Source organism: Anthonomus grandis, unplaced genomic scaffold, assembly GCF_022605725.1.
Source record: "Anthonomus grandis grandis unplaced genomic scaffold, icAntGran1.3 ctg00000734.1, whole genome shotgun sequence".
NCBI lineage: Eukaryota > Metazoa > Arthropoda > Insecta > Coleoptera > Curculionidae > Anthonomus > Anthonomus grandis.
Window position 1 is genome coordinate 14,126 of NW_026088581.1, and position 19,532 is coordinate 33,657.

The 19,532-nt window shown below is 29.4% G+C and overlaps 17 non-coding genes across 17 annotated transcripts; all 17 read right to left on the minus strand.

The window, feature by feature from the left end:
• Positions 1–101: 101 nt before the first annotated feature.
• LOC126749770 (5S ribosomal RNA) lies at positions 102–219 on the minus strand. Its single transcript, XR_007665332.1, has one exon. It is a non-coding gene; the product is annotated as a 5S ribosomal RNA (ribosomal RNA).
• Positions 220–1,958: 1,739 nt separating this feature from the next.
• Positions 1,959–2,076, minus strand: LOC126749771 (5S ribosomal RNA). Its single transcript, XR_007665333.1, has one exon. It is a non-coding gene; the product is annotated as a 5S ribosomal RNA (ribosomal RNA).
• Positions 2,077–3,663: 1,587 nt separating this feature from the next.
• LOC126749772 (5S ribosomal RNA) lies at positions 3,664–3,781 on the minus strand. The gene has a single exon (XR_007665334.1). It is a non-coding gene; the product is annotated as a 5S ribosomal RNA (ribosomal RNA).
• Positions 3,782–3,995: 214 nt separating this feature from the next.
• On the minus strand, positions 3,996–4,113 carry LOC126749773 (5S ribosomal RNA). The gene has a single exon (XR_007665335.1). It is a non-coding gene; the product is annotated as a 5S ribosomal RNA (ribosomal RNA).
• Positions 4,114–4,423: 310 nt separating this feature from the next.
• Positions 4,424–4,541, minus strand: LOC126749774 (5S ribosomal RNA). The gene has a single exon (XR_007665336.1). It is a non-coding gene; the product is annotated as a 5S ribosomal RNA (ribosomal RNA).
• Positions 4,542–6,280: 1,739 nt separating this feature from the next.
• LOC126749776 (5S ribosomal RNA) lies at positions 6,281–6,398 on the minus strand. The gene has a single exon (XR_007665338.1). It is a non-coding gene; the product is annotated as a 5S ribosomal RNA (ribosomal RNA).
• A 1,587-nt stretch (positions 6,399–7,985) lies between these two features.
• Positions 7,986–8,103, minus strand: LOC126749777 (5S ribosomal RNA). The gene has a single exon (XR_007665339.1). It is a non-coding gene; the product is annotated as a 5S ribosomal RNA (ribosomal RNA).
• Positions 8,104–8,317: 214 nt separating this feature from the next.
• On the minus strand, positions 8,318–8,435 carry LOC126749778 (5S ribosomal RNA). Its single transcript, XR_007665340.1, has one exon. It is a non-coding gene; the product is annotated as a 5S ribosomal RNA (ribosomal RNA).
• A 309-nt stretch (positions 8,436–8,744) lies between these two features.
• LOC126749779 (5S ribosomal RNA) lies at positions 8,745–8,862 on the minus strand. The gene has a single exon (XR_007665341.1). It is a non-coding gene; the product is annotated as a 5S ribosomal RNA (ribosomal RNA).
• Positions 8,863–9,171: 309 nt separating this feature from the next.
• Positions 9,172–9,289, minus strand: LOC126749780 (5S ribosomal RNA). The gene has a single exon (XR_007665342.1). It is a non-coding gene; the product is annotated as a 5S ribosomal RNA (ribosomal RNA).
• Positions 9,290–9,594: 305 nt separating this feature from the next.
• On the minus strand, positions 9,595–9,712 carry LOC126749781 (5S ribosomal RNA). Its single transcript, XR_007665343.1, has one exon. It is a non-coding gene; the product is annotated as a 5S ribosomal RNA (ribosomal RNA).
• Positions 9,713–10,354: 642 nt separating this feature from the next.
• Positions 10,355–10,472, minus strand: LOC126749782 (5S ribosomal RNA). Its single transcript, XR_007665344.1, has one exon. It is a non-coding gene; the product is annotated as a 5S ribosomal RNA (ribosomal RNA).
• A 309-nt stretch (positions 10,473–10,781) lies between these two features.
• LOC126749783 (5S ribosomal RNA) lies at positions 10,782–10,899 on the minus strand. Its single transcript, XR_007665345.1, has one exon. It is a non-coding gene; the product is annotated as a 5S ribosomal RNA (ribosomal RNA).
• Positions 10,900–12,731: 1,832 nt separating this feature from the next.
• Positions 12,732–12,849, minus strand: LOC126749784 (5S ribosomal RNA). Its single transcript, XR_007665346.1, has one exon. It is a non-coding gene; the product is annotated as a 5S ribosomal RNA (ribosomal RNA).
• A 2,873-nt stretch (positions 12,850–15,722) lies between these two features.
• Positions 15,723–15,840, minus strand: LOC126749785 (5S ribosomal RNA). Its single transcript, XR_007665347.1, has one exon. It is a non-coding gene; the product is annotated as a 5S ribosomal RNA (ribosomal RNA).
• A 2,020-nt stretch (positions 15,841–17,860) lies between these two features.
• On the minus strand, positions 17,861–17,978 carry LOC126749787 (5S ribosomal RNA). The gene has a single exon (XR_007665349.1). It is a non-coding gene; the product is annotated as a 5S ribosomal RNA (ribosomal RNA).
• A 954-nt stretch (positions 17,979–18,932) lies between these two features.
• Positions 18,933–19,050, minus strand: LOC126749788 (5S ribosomal RNA). The gene has a single exon (XR_007665350.1). It is a non-coding gene; the product is annotated as a 5S ribosomal RNA (ribosomal RNA).
• Positions 19,051–19,532: the final 482 nt, after the last annotated feature.

Below are 19,532 nucleotides of genomic sequence, written 5' to 3' on the forward strand. Positions count from 1 at the left end.
TGAATATTTTAATTAAAAAAATATTGGAAAAATATTGGTATGTAAAATAACTGTAGGGGTGTGTTTAGAAGCATTAAAAAAAAAAAAAAAAAAAAAAAAAAAGACAACAGCACGTGGTGTTCCCAAGCGGTCACCCATCCAAGTACTAACCACGCCCGACGCTGCTTGACTTCGGTGATCGGACGAGAACCGGTATATCAGCGTGGTATGGCCGTTGCCCATTATATATTTCCCGGAGTGGCATTCATGTACTCTATAAGTATATAAGTATTTAGCAATACATAAAATTATTAAAATTGATGAGAGCACTCTTAATGATCTCATATTATGCACTGAATATTTGAATATTTTAATTTTAATAAAAAAAAATATTGGTATATATACTTAAAATTATTAAAATTGATGAGAGCACTCTTAATGATCTCATATTATGCACTGAATATTTTCATAAAATAGACCCTGCCCATTATATATTTCCCGGAGTGGCATTCATGTACTCTATAAGTATATAAGTATTTAGCAATACATAAAATTATTAAAATTGATGAGAGCACTCTTAATGATCTCATATTATGCACTGAATATTTTCATAAAATAGACCCTGCCCATTATATATTTCCCGGAGTGGCATTCATGTACTCTATAAGTATATAAGTATTTAGCAATATTTAAAAATTATTAAAATTGATGAGGCACTCTTAATGATCTCATATTATGCACTGAATATTTTCATAAAATAGACCCTGCCCATTATATATTTCCCGGAGTGGCATTCATGTACTCTATAAGTATATAAGTATTTAGCAATATTTAAAAATTATTAAAATTGATGAGGCACTCTTAATGATCTCATATTATGCACTGAATATTTTCATAAAATAGACCCTGCCCATTATATATTTCCCGGAGTGGCATTCATGTACTCTATAAGTATATAAGTATTTAGCAATACATAAAATTATTAAAATTGATGAGAGCACTCTTAATGATCTCATATTATGCACTGAATATTTTCATAAAATAGACCCTGCCCATTATATATTTCCCGGAGTGGCATTCATGTACTCTATAAGTATATAAGTATTTAGCAATATTTAAAAATTATTAAAATTGATGAGGCACTCTTAATGATCTCATATTATGCACTGAATATTTTCATAAAATAGACCCTGCCCATTATATATTTCCCGGAGTGGCATTCATGTACTCTATAAGTATATAAGTATTTAGCAATATTTAAAAATTATTAAAATTGATGAGGCACTCTTAATGATCTCATATTATGCACTGAATATTTTCATAAAATAGACCCTGCCCATTATATATTTCCCGGAGTGGCATTCATGTACTCTATAAGTATATAAGTATTTAGCAATACATAAAATTATTAAAATTGATGAGAGCACTCTTAATGATCTCATATTATGCACTGAATATTTTCATAAAATAGACCCTGCCCATTATATATTTCCCGGAGTGGCATTCATGTACTCTATAAGTATATAAGTATTTAGCAATATTTAAAAATTATTAAAATTGATGAGGCACTCTTAATGATCTCATATTATGCACTGAATATTTTCATAAAATAGACCCTGCCCATTATATATTTCCCGGAGTGGCATTCATGTACTCTATAAGTATATAAGTATTTAGCAATATTTAAAAATTATTAAAATTGATGAGGCACTCTTAATGATCTCATATTATGCACTGAATATTTTCATAAAATAGACCCTGCCCATTATATATTTCCCGGAGTGGCATTCATGTACTCTATAAGTATATAAGTATTTAGCAATATTTAAAAATTATTAAAATTGATGAGGCACTCTTAATGATCTCATATTATGCACTGAATATTTTAATTAAAAAAATATTGGAAAAATATTGGTATGTAAAATAACTGTAGGGGTGTGTTTAGAAGCATTAAAAAAAAAAAAAAAAAAAAAAAAAAAAGACAACAGCACGTGGTGTTCCCAAGCGGTCACCCATCCAAGTACTAACCACGCCCGACGCTGCTTGACTTCGGTGATCGGACGAGAACCGGTATATCAGCGTGGTATGGCCGTTGCCCATTATATATTTCCCGGAGTGGCATTCATGTACTCTATAAGTATATAAGTATTTAGCAATACATAAAATTATTAAAATTGATGAGAGCACTCTTAATGATCTCATATTATGCACTGAATATTTGAATATTTTAATTTTAATAAAAAAAAATATTGGTATATATACTTAAAATTATTAAAATTGATGAGAGCACTCTTAATGATCTCATATTATGCACTGAATATTTTCATAAAATAGACCCTGCCCATTATATATTTCCCGGAGTGGCATTCATGTACTCTATAAGTATATAAGTATTTAGCAATACATAAAATTATTAAAATTGATGAGAGCACTCTTAATGATCTCATATTATGCACTGAATATTTTCATAAAATAGACCCTGCCCATTATATATTTCCCGGAGTGGCATTCATGTACTCTATAAGTATATAAGTATTTAGCAATATTTAAAAATTATTAAAATTGATGAGGCACTCTTAATGATCTCATATTATGCACTGAATATTTTCATAAAATAGACCCTGCCCATTATATATTTCCCGGAGTGGCATTCATGTACTCTATAAGTATATAAGTATTTAGCAATATTTAAAAATTATTAAAATTGATGAGGCACTCTTAATGATCTCATATTATGCACTGAATATTTTCATAAAATAGACCCTGCCCATTATATATTTCCCGGAGTGGCATTCATGTACTCTATAAGTATATAAGTATTTAGCAATACATAAAATTATTAAAATTGATGAGAGCACTCTTAATGATCTCATATTATGCACTGAATATTTTCATAAAATAGACCCTGCCCATTATATATTTCCCGGAGTGGCATTCATGTACTCTATAAGTATATAAGTATTTAGCAATATTTAAAAATTATTAAAATTGATGAGGCACTCTTAATGATCTCATATTATGCACTGAATATTTTCATAAAATAGACCCTGCCCATTATATATTTCCCGGAGTGGCATTCATGTACTCTATAAGTATATAAGTATTTAGCAATATTTAAAAATTATTAAAATTGATGAGGCACTCTTAATGATCTCATATTATGCACTGAATATTTTCATAAAATAGACCCTGCCCATTATATATTTCCCGGAGTGGCATTCATGTACTCTATAAGTATATAAGTATTTAGCAATACATAAAATTATTAAAATTGATGAGAGCACTCTTAATGATCTCATATTATGCACTGAATATTTTCATAAAATAGACCCTGCCCATTATATATTTCCCGGAGTGGCATTCATGTACTCTATAAGTATATAAGTATTTAGCAATATTTAAAAATTATTAAAATTGATGAGGCACTCTTAATGATCTCATATTATGCACTGAATATTTTCATAAAATAGACCCTGCCCATTATATATTTCCCGGAGTGGCATTCATGTACTCTATAAGTATATAAGTATTTAGCAATACATAAAATTATTAAAATTGATGAGAGCACTCTTAATGATCTCATATTATGCACTGAATATTATAATAAAAAAAATATTGGTATGTAAAATAACTGTAGGGGTGTGTTTAGAAGCATTAAAAAAAAAAAAAAAAAAAAAAAATAAAAGACAACAGCACGTGGTGTTCCCAAGCGGTCACCCATCCAAGTACTAACCACGCCCGACGCTGCTTGACTTCGGTGATCGGACGAGAACCGGTATATCAGCGTGGTATGGCCGTTGCCTATTATATATTTCCCGGAGTGGCATTCATGTACTCTATAAGTATATAAGTATTTAGCAATACTAAAAAACTAAAAATTATTAAAATTGATGAGAGCACTCTTATTGATCTCATATTATGCACTGAATATTTTAATAAAAAAAATATTGAAAAAATATTGGTATGTAAAATAACTGTAGGGGTGTGTTTAGAAGCATTAAAAAAAAAAAAAAAAAAGACAACAGCACGTGGTGTTCCCAAGCGGTCACCCATCCAAGTACTAACCACGCCCGACGCTGCTTGACTTCGGTGATCGGACGAGAACCGGTATATCAGCGTGGTATGGCCGTTGCCCATTATATATTTCCCGGAGTGGCATTCATGTACTCTATATGTATATAAGTATTTAGCAATACTTAGAATTATTAAAATTGATGAGAGCACTCTTAATGATCTCATATTATGCACTGAATATTTTAATTTTAATAAAAAAAAATATTGGTATATATACTTAAAATTATTAAAATTGATGAGAGCACTCTTAATGATCTCATATTATGCACTGAATATTATAATAAAAAAATATTGAAAAAATATTGGTATGTAAAATAACTGTAGGGGTGTGTTTAGAAGCATTAAAAAAAAAAAAAAAAAAAAAAAAAAAAGACAACAGCACGTGGTGTTCCCAAGCGGTCACCCATCCAAGTACTAACCACGCCCGACGCTGCTTGACTTCGGTGATCGGACGAGAACCGGTATATCAGCGTGGTATGGCCGTTGCCCATTATATATTTCCCGGAGTGGCATTCATGTACTCTATATGTATATAAGTATTTAGCAATACTTAGAATTATTAAAATTGATGAGAGCACTCTTAATGATCTCATATTATGCACTGAATATTTGAATATTTTAATTTTAATAAAAAAAAATATTGGTATATATACTTAAAATTATTAAAATTGATGAGAGCACTCTTAATGATCTCATATTATGCACTGAATATTTTCATAAAATAGACCCTGCCCATTATATATTTCCCGGAGTGGCATTCATGTACTCTATAAGTATATAAGTATTTAGCAATACATAAAATTATTAAAATTGATGAGAGCACTCTTAATGATCTCATATTATGCACTGAATATTTTCATAAAATAGACCCTGCCCATTATATATTTCCCGGAGTGGCATTCATGTACTCTATAAGTATATAAGTATTTAGCAATATTTAAAAATTATTAAAATTGATGAGGCACTCTTAATGATCTCATATTATGCACTGAATATTTTCATAAAATAGACCCTGCCCATTATATATTTCCCGGAGTGGCATTCATGTACTCTATAAGTATATAAGTATTTAGCAATATTTAAAAATTATTAAAATTGATGAGGCACTCTTAATGATCTCATATTATGCACTGAATATTTTCATAAAATAGACCCTGCCCATTATATATTTCCCGGAGTGGCATTCATGTACTCTATAAGTATATAAGTATTTAGCAATACATAAAATTATTAAAATTGATGAGAGCACTCTTAATGATCTCATATTATGCACTGAATATTTTCATAAAATAGACCCTGCCCATTATATATTTCCCGGAGTGGCATTCATGTACTCTATAAGTATATAAGTATTTAGCAATATTTAAAAATTATTAAAATTGATGAGGCACTCTTAATGATCTCATATTATGCACTGAATATTTTCATAAAATAGACCCTGCCCATTATATATTTCCCGGAGTGGCATTCATGTACTCTATAAGTATATAAGTATTTAGCAATATTTAAAAATTATTAAAATTGATGAGGCACTCTTAATGATCTCATATTATGCACTGAATATTTTCATAAAATAGACCCTGCCCATTATATATTTCCCGGAGTGGCATTCATGTACTCTATAAGTATATAAGTATTTAGCAATACATAAAATTATTAAAATTGATGAGAGCACTCTTAATGATCTCATATTATGCACTGAATATTTTCATAAAATAGACCCTGCCCATTATATATTTCCCGGAGTGGCATTCATGTACTCTATAAGTATATAAGTATTTAGCAATATTTAAAAATTATTAAAATTGATGAGGCACTCTTAATGATCTCATATTATGCACTGAATATTTTCATAAAATAGACCCTGCCCATTATATATTTCCCGGAGTGGCATTCATGTACTCTATAAGTATATAAGTATTTAGCAATATTTAAAAATTATTAAAATTGATGAGGCACTCTTAATGATCTCATATTATGCACTGAATATTTTCATAAAATAGACCCTGCCCATTATATATTTCCCGGAGTGGCATTCATGTACTCTATAAGTATATAAGTATTTAGCAATATTTAAAAATTATTAAAATTGATGAGGCACTCTTAATGATCTCATATTATGCACTGAATATTTTAATTAAAAAAATATTGGAAAAATATTGGTATGTAAAATAACTGTAGGGGTGTGTTTAGAAGCATTAAAAAAAAAAAAAAAAAAAAAAAAAAAAGACAACAGCACGTGGTGTTCCCAAGCGGTCACCCATCCAAGTACTAACCACGCCCGACGCTGCTTGACTTCGGTGATCGGACGAGAACCGGTATATCAGCGTGGTATGGCCGTTGCCCATTATATATTTCCCGGAGTGGCATTCATGTACTCTATAAGTATATAAGTATTTAGCAATACATAAAATTATTAAAATTGATGAGAGCACTCTTAATGATCTCATATTATGCACTGAATATTTGAATATTTTAATTTTAATAAAAAAAAATATTGGTATATATACTTAAAATTATTAAAATTGATGAGAGCACTCTTAATGATCTCATATTATGCACTGAATATTTTCATAAAATAGACCCTGCCCATTATATATTTCCCGGAGTGGCATTCATGTACTCTATAAGTATATAAGTATTTAGCAATACATAAAATTATTAAAATTGATGAGAGCACTCTTAATGATCTCATATTATGCACTGAATATTTTCATAAAATAGACCCTGCCCATTATATATTTCCCGGAGTGGCATTCATGTACTCTATAAGTATATAAGTATTTAGCAATATTTAAAAATTATTAAAATTGATGAGGCACTCTTAATGATCTCATATTATGCACTGAATATTTTCATAAAATAGACCCTGCCCATTATATATTTCCCGGAGTGGCATTCATGTACTCTATAAGTATATAAGTATTTAGCAATATTTAAAAATTATTAAAATTGATGAGGCACTCTTAATGATCTCATATTATGCACTGAATATTTTCATAAAATAGACCCTGCCCATTATATATTTCCCGGAGTGGCATTCATGTACTCTATAAGTATATAAGTATTTAGCAATACATAAAATTATTAAAATTGATGAGAGCACTCTTAATGATCTCATATTATGCACTGAATATTTTCATAAAATAGACCCTGCCCATTATATATTTCCCGGAGTGGCATTCATGTACTCTATAAGTATATAAGTATTTAGCAATATTTAAAAATTATTAAAATTGATGAGGCACTCTTAATGATCTCATATTATGCACTGAATATTTTCATAAAATAGACCCTGCCCATTATATATTTCCCGGAGTGGCATTCATGTACTCTATAAGTATATAAGTATTTAGCAATATTTAAAAATTATTAAAATTGATGAGGCACTCTTAATGATCTCATATTATGCACTGAATATTTTCATAAAATAGACCCTGCCCATTATATATTTCCCGGAGTGGCATTCATGTACTCTATAAGTATATAAGTATTTAGCAATACATAAAATTATTAAAATTGATGAGAGCACTCTTAATGATCTCATATTATGCACTGAATATTTTCATAAAATAGACCCTGCCCATTATATATTTCCCGGAGTGGCATTCATGTACTCTATAAGTATATAAGTATTTAGCAATATTTAAAAATTATTAAAATTGATGAGGCACTCTTAATGATCTCATATTATGCACTGAATATTTTCATAAAATAGACCCTGCCCATTATATATTTCCCGGAGTGGCATTCATGTACTCTATAAGTATATAAGTATTTAGCAATACATAAAATTATTAAAATTGATGAGAGCACTCTTAATGATCTCATATTATGCACTGAATATTATAATAAAAAAAATATTGGTATGTAAAATAACTGTAGGGGTGTGTTTAGAAGCATTAAAAAAAAAAAAAAAAAAAAAAAATAAAAGACAACAGCACGTGGTGTTCCCAAGCGGTCACCCATCCAAGTACTAACCACGCCCGACGCTGCTTGACTTCGGTGATCGGACGAGAACCGGTATATCAGCGTGGTATGGCCGTTGCCTATTATATATTTCCCGGAGTGGCATTCATGTACTCTATAAGTATATAAGTATTTAGCAATACTAAAAAACTAAAAATTATTAAAATTGATGAGAGCACTCTTATTGATCTCATATTATGCACTGAATATTTTAATAAAAAAAATATTGAAAAAATATTGGTATGTAAAATAACTGTAGGGGTGTGTTTAGAAGCATTAAAAAAAAAAAAAAAAAAGACAACAGCACGTGGTGTTCCCAAGCGGTCACCCATCCAAGTACTAACCACGCCCGACGCTGCTTGACTTCGGTGATCGGACGAGAACCGGTATATCAGCGTGGTATGGCCGTTGCCCATTATATATTTCCCGGAGTGGCATTCATGTACTCTATATGTATATAAGTATTTAGCAATACTTAGAATTATTAAAATTGATGAGAGCACTCTTAATGATCTCATATTATGCACTGAATATTTTAATTTTAATAAAAAAAAATATTGGTATATATACTTAAAATTATTAAAATTGATGAGAGCACTCTTAATGATCTCATATTATGCACTGAATATTATAATAAAAAAATATTGAAAAAATATTGGTATGTAAAATAACTGTAGGGGTGTGTTTAGAAGCATTAAAAAAAAAAAAAAAAAAAAAAAAAAAGACAACAGCACGTGGTGTTCCCAAGCGGTCACCCATCCAAGTACTAACCACGCCCGACGCTGCTTGACTTCGGTGATCGGACGAGAACCGGTATATCAGCGTGGTATGGCCGTTGCCCATTATATATTTCCCGGAGTGGCATTCATGTACTCTATATGTATATAAGTATTTAGCAATACTTAGAATTATTAAAATTGATGAGAGCACTCTTAATGATCTCATATTATGCACTGAATATTTTAATTTTAATAAAAAAAAATATTGGTATATATACTTAAAATTATTAAAATTGATGAGAGCACTCTTAATGATCTCATATTATGCACTGAATATTATAATAAAAAAATATTGAAAAAATATTGGTATGTAAAATAACTGTAGGGGTGTGTTTAGAAGCATTAAAAAAAAAAAAAAAAAAAAAAAAAAAGACAACAGCACGTGGTGTTCCCAAGCGGTCACCCATCCAAGTACTAACCACGCCCGACGCTGCTTGACTTCGGTGATCGGACGAGAACCGGTATATCAGCGTGGTATGGCCGTTGCCCATTATATATTTCCCGGAGTGGCATTCATGTACTCTATATGTATATAAGTATTTAGCAATACTTAGAATTATTAAAATTGATGAGAGCACTCTTAATGATCTCATATTATGCACTGAATATTTTAATTTTAATAAAAAAAAATATTGGTATATATACTTAAAATTATTAAAATTGATGAGAGCACTCTTAATGATCTCATATTATGCACTGAATATTTTAATAAAAAAAAAATATTGAAAAAATATTGAAAAAATATTGTAGGGGTGTGTTTAGAAGCATTAAAAAAAAAAAAAAAAAAAAAAAAAGACAACAGCACGTGGTGTTCCCAAGCGGTCACCCATCCAAGTACTAACCACGCCCGACGCTGCTTGACTTCGGTGATCGGACGAGAACCGGTATATCAGCGTGGTATGGCCGTTGCCTATTATATATTTCCCGGAGTGGCATTCATGTACTCTATAAGTATATAAGTATTTAGCAATACATAAAATTATTAAAATTGATGAGAGCACTCTTAATGATCTCATATTATGCACTGAATATTTTCATAAAATAGACCCTGCCCATTATATATTTCCCGGAGTGGCATTCATGTACTCTATAAGTATATAAGTATTTAGCAATATTTAAAAATTATTAAAATTGATGAGGCACTCTTAATGATCTCATATTATGCACTGAATATTTTCATAAAATAGACCCTGCCCATTATATATTTCCCGGAGTGGCATTCATGTACTCTATAAGTATATAAGTATTTAGCAATATTTAAAAATTATTAAAATTGATGAGGCACTCTTAATGATCTCATATTATGCACTGAATATTTTCATAAAATAGACCCTGCCCATTATATATTTCCCGGAGTGGCATTCATGTACTCTATAAGTATATAAGTATTTAGCAATATTTAAAAATTATTAAAATTGATGAGGCACTCTTAATGATCTCATATTATGCACTGAATATTTTAATTAAAAAAATATTGGAAAAATATTGGTATGTAAAATAACTGTAGGGGTGTGTTTAGAAGCATTAAAAAAAAAAAAAAAAAAAAAAAAAAAAGACAACAGCACGTGGTGTTCCCAAGCGGTCACCCATCCAAGTACTAACCACGCCCGACGCTGCTTGACTTCGGTGATCGGACGAGAACCGGTATATCAGCGTGGTATGGCCGTTGCCCATTATATATTTCCCGGAGTGGCATTCATGTACTCTATATGTATATAAGTATTTAGCAATACTTAGAATTATTAAAATTGATGAGAGCACTCTTAATGATCTCATATTATGCACTGAATATTTTAATTTTAATAAAAAAAAATATTGGTATATATACTTAAAATTATTAAAATTGATGAGAGCACTCTTAATGATCTCATATTATGCACTGAATATTATAATAAAAAAATATTGAAAAAATATTGGTATGTAAAATAACTGTAGGGGTGTGTTTAGAAGCATTAAAAAAAAAAAAAAAAAAAAAAAAAAAGACAACAGCACGTGGTGTTCCCAAGCGGTCACCCATCCAAGTACTAACCACGCCCGACGCTGCTTGACTTCGGTGATCGGACGAGAACCGGTATATCAGCGTGGTATGGCCGTTGCCCATTATATATTTCCCGGAGTGGCATTCATGTACTCTATATGTATATAAGTATTTAGCAATACTTAGAATTATTAAAATTGATGAGAGCACTCTTAATGATCTCATATTATGCACTGAATATTTTAATTTTAATAAAAAAAAATATTGGTATATATACTTAAAATTATTAAAATTGATGAGAGCACTCTTAATGATCTCATATTATGCACTGAATATTTGAATATTTTAATTTTAATAAAAAAAAATATTGGTATATATACTTAAAATTATTAAAATTGATGAGAGCACTCTTAATGATCTCATATTATGCACTGAATATTTTCATAAAATAGACCCTGCCCATTATATATTTCCCGGAGTGGCATTCATGTACTCTATAAGTATATAAGTATTTAGCAATACATAAAATTATTAAAATTGATGAGAGCACTCTTAATGATCTCATATTATGCACTGAATATTTTCATAAAATAGACCCTGCCCATTATATATTTCCCGGAGTGGCATTCATGTACTCTATAAGTATATAAGTATTTAGCAATATTTAAAAATTATTAAAATTGATGAGGCACTCTTAATGATCTCATATTATGCACTGAATATTTTCATAAAATAGACCCTGCCCATTATATATTTCCCGGAGTGGCATTCATGTACTCTATAAGTATATAAGTATTTAGCAATATTTAAAAATTATTAAAATTGATGAGGCACTCTTAATGATCTCATATTATGCACTGAATATTTTCATAAAATAGACCCTGCCCATTATATATTTCCCGGAGTGGCATTCATGTACTCTATAAGTATATAAGTATTTAGCAATACATAAAATTATTAAAATTGATGAGAGCACTCTTAATGATCTCATATTATGCACTGAATATTTTCATAAAATAGACCCTGCCCATTATATATTTCCCGGAGTGGCATTCATGTACTCTATAAGTATATAAGTATTTAGCAATATTTAAAAATTATTAAAATTGATGAGGCACTCTTAATGATCTCATATTATGCACTGAATATTTTCATAAAATAGACCCTGCCCATTATATATTTCCCGGAGTGGCATTCATGTACTCTATAAGTATATAAGTATTTAGCAATATTTAAAAATTATTAAAATTGATGAGGCACTCTTAATGATCTCATATTATGCACTGAATATTTTCATAAAATAGACCCTGCCCATTATATATTTCCCGGAGTGGCATTCATGTACTCTATAAGTATATAAGTATTTAGCAATACATAAAATTATTAAAATTGATGAGAGCACTCTTAATGATCTCATATTATGCACTGAATATTTTCATAAAATAGACCCTGCCCATTATATATTTCCCGGAGTGGCATTCATGTACTCTATAAGTATATAAGTATTTAGCAATATTTAAAAATTATTAAAATTGATGAGGCACTCTTAATGATCTCATATTATGCACTGAATATTTTCATAAAATAGACCCTGCCCATTATATATTTCCCGGAGTGGCATTCATGTACTCTATAAGTATATAAGTATTTAGCAATATTTAAAAATTATTAAAATTGATGAGGCACTCTTAATGATCTCATATTATGCACTGAATATTTTCATAAAATAGACCCTGCCCATTATATATTTCCCGGAGTGGCATTCATGTACTCTATAAGTATATAAGTATTTAGCAATATTTAAAAATTATTAAAATTGATGAGGCACTCTTAATGATCTCATATTATGCACTGAATATTTTAATTAAAAAAATATTGGAAAAATATTGGTATGTAAAATAACTGTAGGGGTGTGTTTAGAAGCATTAAAAAAAAAAAAAAAAAAAAAAAAAAGACAACAGCACGTGGTGTTCCCAAGCGGTCACCCATCCAAGTACTAACCACGCCCGACGCTGCTTGACTTCGGTGATCGGACGAGAACCGGTATATCAGCGTGGTATGGCCGTTGCCCATTATATATTTCCCGGAGTGGCATTCATGTACTCTATAAGTATATAAGTATTTAGCAATACATAAAATTATTAAAATTGATGAGAGCACTCTTAATGATCTCATATTATGCACTGAATATTTGAATATTTTAATTTTAATAAAAAAAAATATTGGTATATATACTTAAAATTATTAAAATTGATGAGAGCACTCTTAATGATCTCATATTATGCACTGAATATTTTCATAAAATAGACCCTGCCCATTATATATTTCCCGGAGTGGCATTCATGTACTCTATAAGTATATAAGTATTTAGCAATACATAAAATTATTAAAATTGATGAGAGCACTCTTAATGATCTCATATTATGCACTGAATATTTTCATAAAATAGACCCTGCCCATTATATATTTCCCGGAGTGGCATTCATGTACTCTATAAGTATATAAGTATTTAGCAATATTTAAAAATTATTAAAATTGATGAGGCACTCTTAATGATCTCATATTATGCACTGAATATTTTCATAAAATAGACCCTGCCCATTATATATTTCCCGGAGTGGCATTCATGTACTCTATAAGTATATAAGTATTTAGCAATATTTAAAAATTATTAAAATTGATGAGGCACTCTTAATGATCTCATATTATGCACTGAATATTTTCATAAAATAGACCCTGCCCATTATATATTTCCCGGAGTGGCATTCATGTACTCTATAAGTATATAAGTATTTAGCAATACATAAAATTATTAAAATTGATGAGAGCACTCTTAATGATCTCATATTATGCACTGAATATTTTCATAAAATAGACCCTGCCCATTATATATTTCCCGGAGTGGCATTCATGTACTCTATAAGTATATAAGTATTTAGCAATATTTAAAAATTATTAAAATTGATGAGGCACTCTTAATGATCTCATATTATGCACTGAATATTTTCATAAAATAGACCCTGCCCATTATATATTTCCCGGAGTGGCATTCATGTACTCTATAAGTATATAAGTATTTAGCAATATTTAAAAATTATTAAAATTGATGAGGCACTCTTAATGATCTCATATTATGCACTGAATATTTTCATAAAATAGACCCTGCCCATTATATATTTCCCGGAGTGGCATTCATGTACTCTATAAGTATATAAGTATTTAGCAATACATAAAATTATTAAAATTGATGAGAGCACTCTTAATGATCTCATATTATGCACTGAATATTTTCATAAAATAGACCCTGCCCATTATATATTTCCCGGAGTGGCATTCATGTACTCTATAAGTATATAAGTATTTAGCAATATTTAAAAATTATTAAAATTGATGAGGCACTCTTAATGATCTCATATTATGCACTGAATATTTTCATAAAATAGACCCTGCCCATTATATATTTCCCGGAGTGGCATTCATGTACTCTATAAGTATATAAGTATTTAGCAATATTTAAAAATTATTAAAATTGATGAGGCACTCTTAATGATCTCATATTATGCACTGAATATTTTCATAAAATAGACCCTGCCCATTATATATTTCCCGGAGTGGCATTCATGTACTCTATAAGTATATAAGTATTTAGCAATATTTAAAAATTATTAAAATTGATGAGGCACTCTTAATGATCTCATATTATGCACTGAATATTTTCATAAAATAGACCCTGCCCATTATATATTTCCCGGAGTGGCATTCATGTACTCTATAAGTATATAAGTATTTAGCAATATTTAAAAATTATTAAAATTGATGAGGCACTCTTAATGATCTCATATTATGCACTGAATATTTTCATAAAATAGACCCTGCCCATTATATATTTCCCGGAGTGGCATTCATGTACTCTATAAGTATATAAGTATTTAGCAATACATAAAATTATTAAAATTGATGAGAGCACTCTTAATGATCTCATATTATGCACTGAATATTTTCATAAAATAGACCCTGCCCATTATATATTTCCCGGAGTGGCATTCATGTACTCTATAAGTATATAAGTATTTAGCAATATTTAAAAATTATTAAAATTGATGAGGCACTCTTAATGATCTCATATTATGCACTGAATATTTTCATAAAATAGACCCTGCCCATTATATATTTCCCGGAGTGGCATTCATGTACTCTATAAGTATATAAGTATTTAGCAATATTTAAAAATTATTAAAATTGATGAGGCACTCTTAATGATCTCATATTATGCACTGAATATTTTCATAAAATAGACCCTGCCCATTATATATTTCCCGGAGTGGCATTCATGTACTCTATAAGTATATAAGTATTTAGCAATACATAAAATTATTAAAATTGATGAGAGCACTCTTAATGATCTCATATTATGCACTGAATATTTTCATAAAATAGACCCTGCCCATTATATATTTCCCGGAGTGGCATTCATGTACTCTATAAGTATATAAGTATTTAGCAATATTTAAAAATTATTAAAATTGATGAGGCACTCTTAATGATCTCATATTATGCACTGAATATTTTCATAAAATAGACCCTGCCCATTATATATTTCCCGGAGTGGCATTCATGTACTCTATAAGTATATAAGTATTTAGCAATATTTAAAAATTATTAAAATTGATGAGGCACTCTTAATGATCTCATATTATGCACTGAATATTTTCATAAAATAGACCCTGCCCATTATATATTTCCCGGAGTGGCATTCATGTACTCTATAAGTATATAAGTATTTAGCAATATTTAAAAATTATTAAAATTGATGAGGCACTCTTAATGATCTCATATTATGCACTGAATATTTTAATTAAAAAAATATTGGAAAAATATTGGTATGTAAAATAACTGTAGGGGTGTGTTTAGAAGCATTAAAAAAAAAAAAAAAAAAAAAAAAAAGACAACAGCACGTGGTGTTCCCAAGCGGTCACCCATCCAAGTACTAACCACGCCCGACGCTGCTTGACTTCGGTGATCGGACGAGAACCGGTATATCAGCGTGGTATGGCCGTTGCCCATTATATATTTCCCGGAGTGGCATTCATGTACTCTATAAGTATATAAGTATTTAGCAATACATAAAATTATTAAAATTGATGAGAGCACTCTTAATGATCTCATATTATGCACTGAATATTTGAATATTTTAATTTTAATAAAAAAAAATATTGGTATATATACTTAAAATTATTAAAATTGATGAGAGCACTCTTAATGATCTCATATTATGCACTGAATATTTTCATAAAATAGACCCTGCCCATTATATATTTCCCGGAGTGGCATTCATGTACTCTATAAGTATATAAGTATTTAGCAATACATAAAATTATTAAAATTGATGAGAGCACTCTTAATGATCTCATATTATGCACTGAATATTTTCATAAAATAGACCCTGCCCATTATATATTTCCCGGAGTGGCATTCATGTACTCTATAAGTATATAAGTATTTAGCAATATTTAAAAATTATTAAAATTGATGAGGCACTCTTAATGATCTCATATTATGCACTGAATATTTTCATAAAATAGACCCTGCCCATTATATATTTCCCGGAGTGGCATTCATGTACTCTATAAGTATATAAGTATTTAGCAATATTTAAAAATTATTAAAATTGATGAGGCACTCTTAATGATCTCATATTATGCACTGAATATTTTCATAAAATAGACCCTGCCCATTATATATTTCCCGGAGTGGCATTCATGTACTCTATAAGTATATAAGTATTTAGCAATACATAAAATTATTAAAATTGATGAGAGCACTCTTAATGATCTCATATTATGCACTGAATATTTTCATAAAATAGACCCTGCCCATTATATATTTCCCGGAGTGGCATTCATGTACTCTATAAGTATATAAGTATTTAGCAATATTTAAAAATTATTAAAATTGATGAGGCACTCTTAATGATCTCATATTATGCACTGAATATTTTCATAAAATAGACCCTGCCCATTATATATTTCCCGGAGTGGCATTCATGTACTCTATAAGTATATAAGTATTTAGCAATATTTAAAAATTATTAAAATTGATGAGGCACTCTTAATGATCTCATATTATGCACTGAATATTTTCATAAAATAGACCCTGCCCATTATATATTTCCCGGAGTGGCATTCATGTACTCTATAAGTATATAAGTATTTAGCAATACATAAAATTATTAAAATTGATGAGAGCACTCTTAATGATCTCATATTATGCACTGAATATTTTCATAAAATAGACCCTGCCCATTATATATTTCCCGGAGTGGCATTCATGTACTCTATAAGTATATAAGTATTTAGCAATATTTAAAATTATTAAAATTGATGAGGCACTCTTAATGATCTCATATTATGCACTGAATATTTTCATAAAATAGACCCTGCCCATTATATATTTCCCGGAGTGGCATTCATGTACTCTATAAGTATATAAGTATTTAGCAATATTTAAAAATTATTAAAATTGATGAGGCACTCTTAATGATCTCATATTATGCACTGAATATTTTCATAAAATAGACCCTGCCCATTATATATTTCCCGGAGTGGCATTCATGTACTCTATAAGTATATAAGTATTTAGCAATATTTAAAAATTATTAAAATTGATGAGGCACTCTTAATGATCTCATATTATGCACTGAATATTTTCATAAAATAGACCCTGCCCATTATATATTTCCCGGAGTGGCATTCATGTACTCTATAAGTATATAAGTATTTAGCAATATTTAAAAATTATTAAAATTGATGAGGCACTCTTAATGATCTCATATTATGCACTGATATTTTCATAAAATAGACCCTGCCCATTATATATTTCCCGGAGTGGCATTCATGTACTCTATAAGTATATAAGTATTTAGCAATATTTAAAAATTATTAAAATTGATGAGGCACTCTTAATGATCTCATATTATGCACTGAATATTTTAATTAAAAAAATATTGGAAAAATATTGGTATGTAAAATAACTGTAGGGGTGTGTTTAGAAGCATTAAAAAAAAAAAAAAAAAAAAAAAAAAAGACAACAGCACGTGGTGTTCCCAAGCGGTCACCCATCCAAGTACTAACCACGCCCGACGCTGCTTGACTTCGGTGATCGGACGAGAACCGGTATATCAGCGTGGTATGGCCGTTGCCATTATATATTTCCCGGAGTGGCATTCATGTACTCTATAAGTATATAAGTATTTAGCAATACATAAAATTATTAAAATTGATGAGAGCACTCTTAATGATCTCATATTATGCACTGAATATTTTAATAAAAAAAATATTGAAAAAATATTGGTATGTAAAATAACTGTAGGGGTGTGTTTAGAAGCATTAAAAAAAAAAAAAAAAAAAAAAAATATTATATATTTCCCAGAGTGGCATTCATGTACTCTATAAGTATATAAGTATTTAGCAATACATAAAATTATTAAAATTGATGAGGCACTCTAATGATCTCATATTATGCACTGAATATTTTCATAAAATAGACCCTGCCCATTATATATTTCCCGGAGTGGCATTCATGTACTCTATAAGTATATAAGTATTTAGCAATACATAAAATTATTAAAATTGATGAGAGCACTCTTAATGATCTCATATTATGCACTGAATATTTGAATATTTTAATTTTAATAAAAAAAAATATTGGTATATATACTTAAAATTATTAAAATTGATGAGAGCACTCTTAATGATCTCATATTATGCACTGAATATTTTCATAAAATAGACCCTGCCCATTATATATTTCCCGGAGTGGCATTCATGTACTCTATAAGTATATAAGTATTTAGCAATATTTAAAAATTATTAAAATTGATGAGGCACTCTTAATGATCTCATATTATGCACTGAATATTTTCATAAAATAGACCCTGCCCATTATATATTTCCCGGAGTGGCATTCATGTACTCTATAAGTATATAAGTATTTAGCAATATTTAAAAATTATTAAAATTGATGAGGCACTCTTAATGATCTCATATTATGCACTGAATATTTTAATTAAAAAAATATTGGAAAAATATTGGTATGTAAAATAACTGTAGGGGTGTGTTTAGAAGCATTAAAAAAAAAAAAAAAAAAAAAAAAAAAGACAACAGCACGTGGTGTTCCCAAGCGGTCACCCATCCAAGTACTAACCACGCCCGACGCTGCTTGACTTCGGTGATCGGACGAGAACCGGTATATCAGCGTGGTATGGCCGTTGCCCATTATATATTTCCCGAGTGGCATTCATGTACTCTATAAGTATATAAGTATTTAGCAATACTTAAAATTATTAAAATTGATGAGAGCACTCTTAATGATCTCATATTATGCACTGAATATTTTAATTAAAAAAATATTGGAAAAATATTGGTATGTTAAAATAACTGTAGGGGTGTGTTTAGAAGCATTAAAAAAAAAAAAAAAAAAAAAAATATTATATATTTCCCAGAGTGGCATTCATGTACTCTATAAGTATATAAGTATTTAGCAATACATAAAATTATTAAAATTGATGAGGCACTCTTAATGATCTCATATTATGCACTGAATATTTTCATAAAATAGACCCTGCCCATTATATATTTCCCGGAGTGGCATTCATGTACTCTATAAGTATATAAGTATTTAGCAATATTTAAAAATTATTAAAATTGATGAGGCACTCTTAATGATCTCATATTATGCACTCTCACGAGATGTGT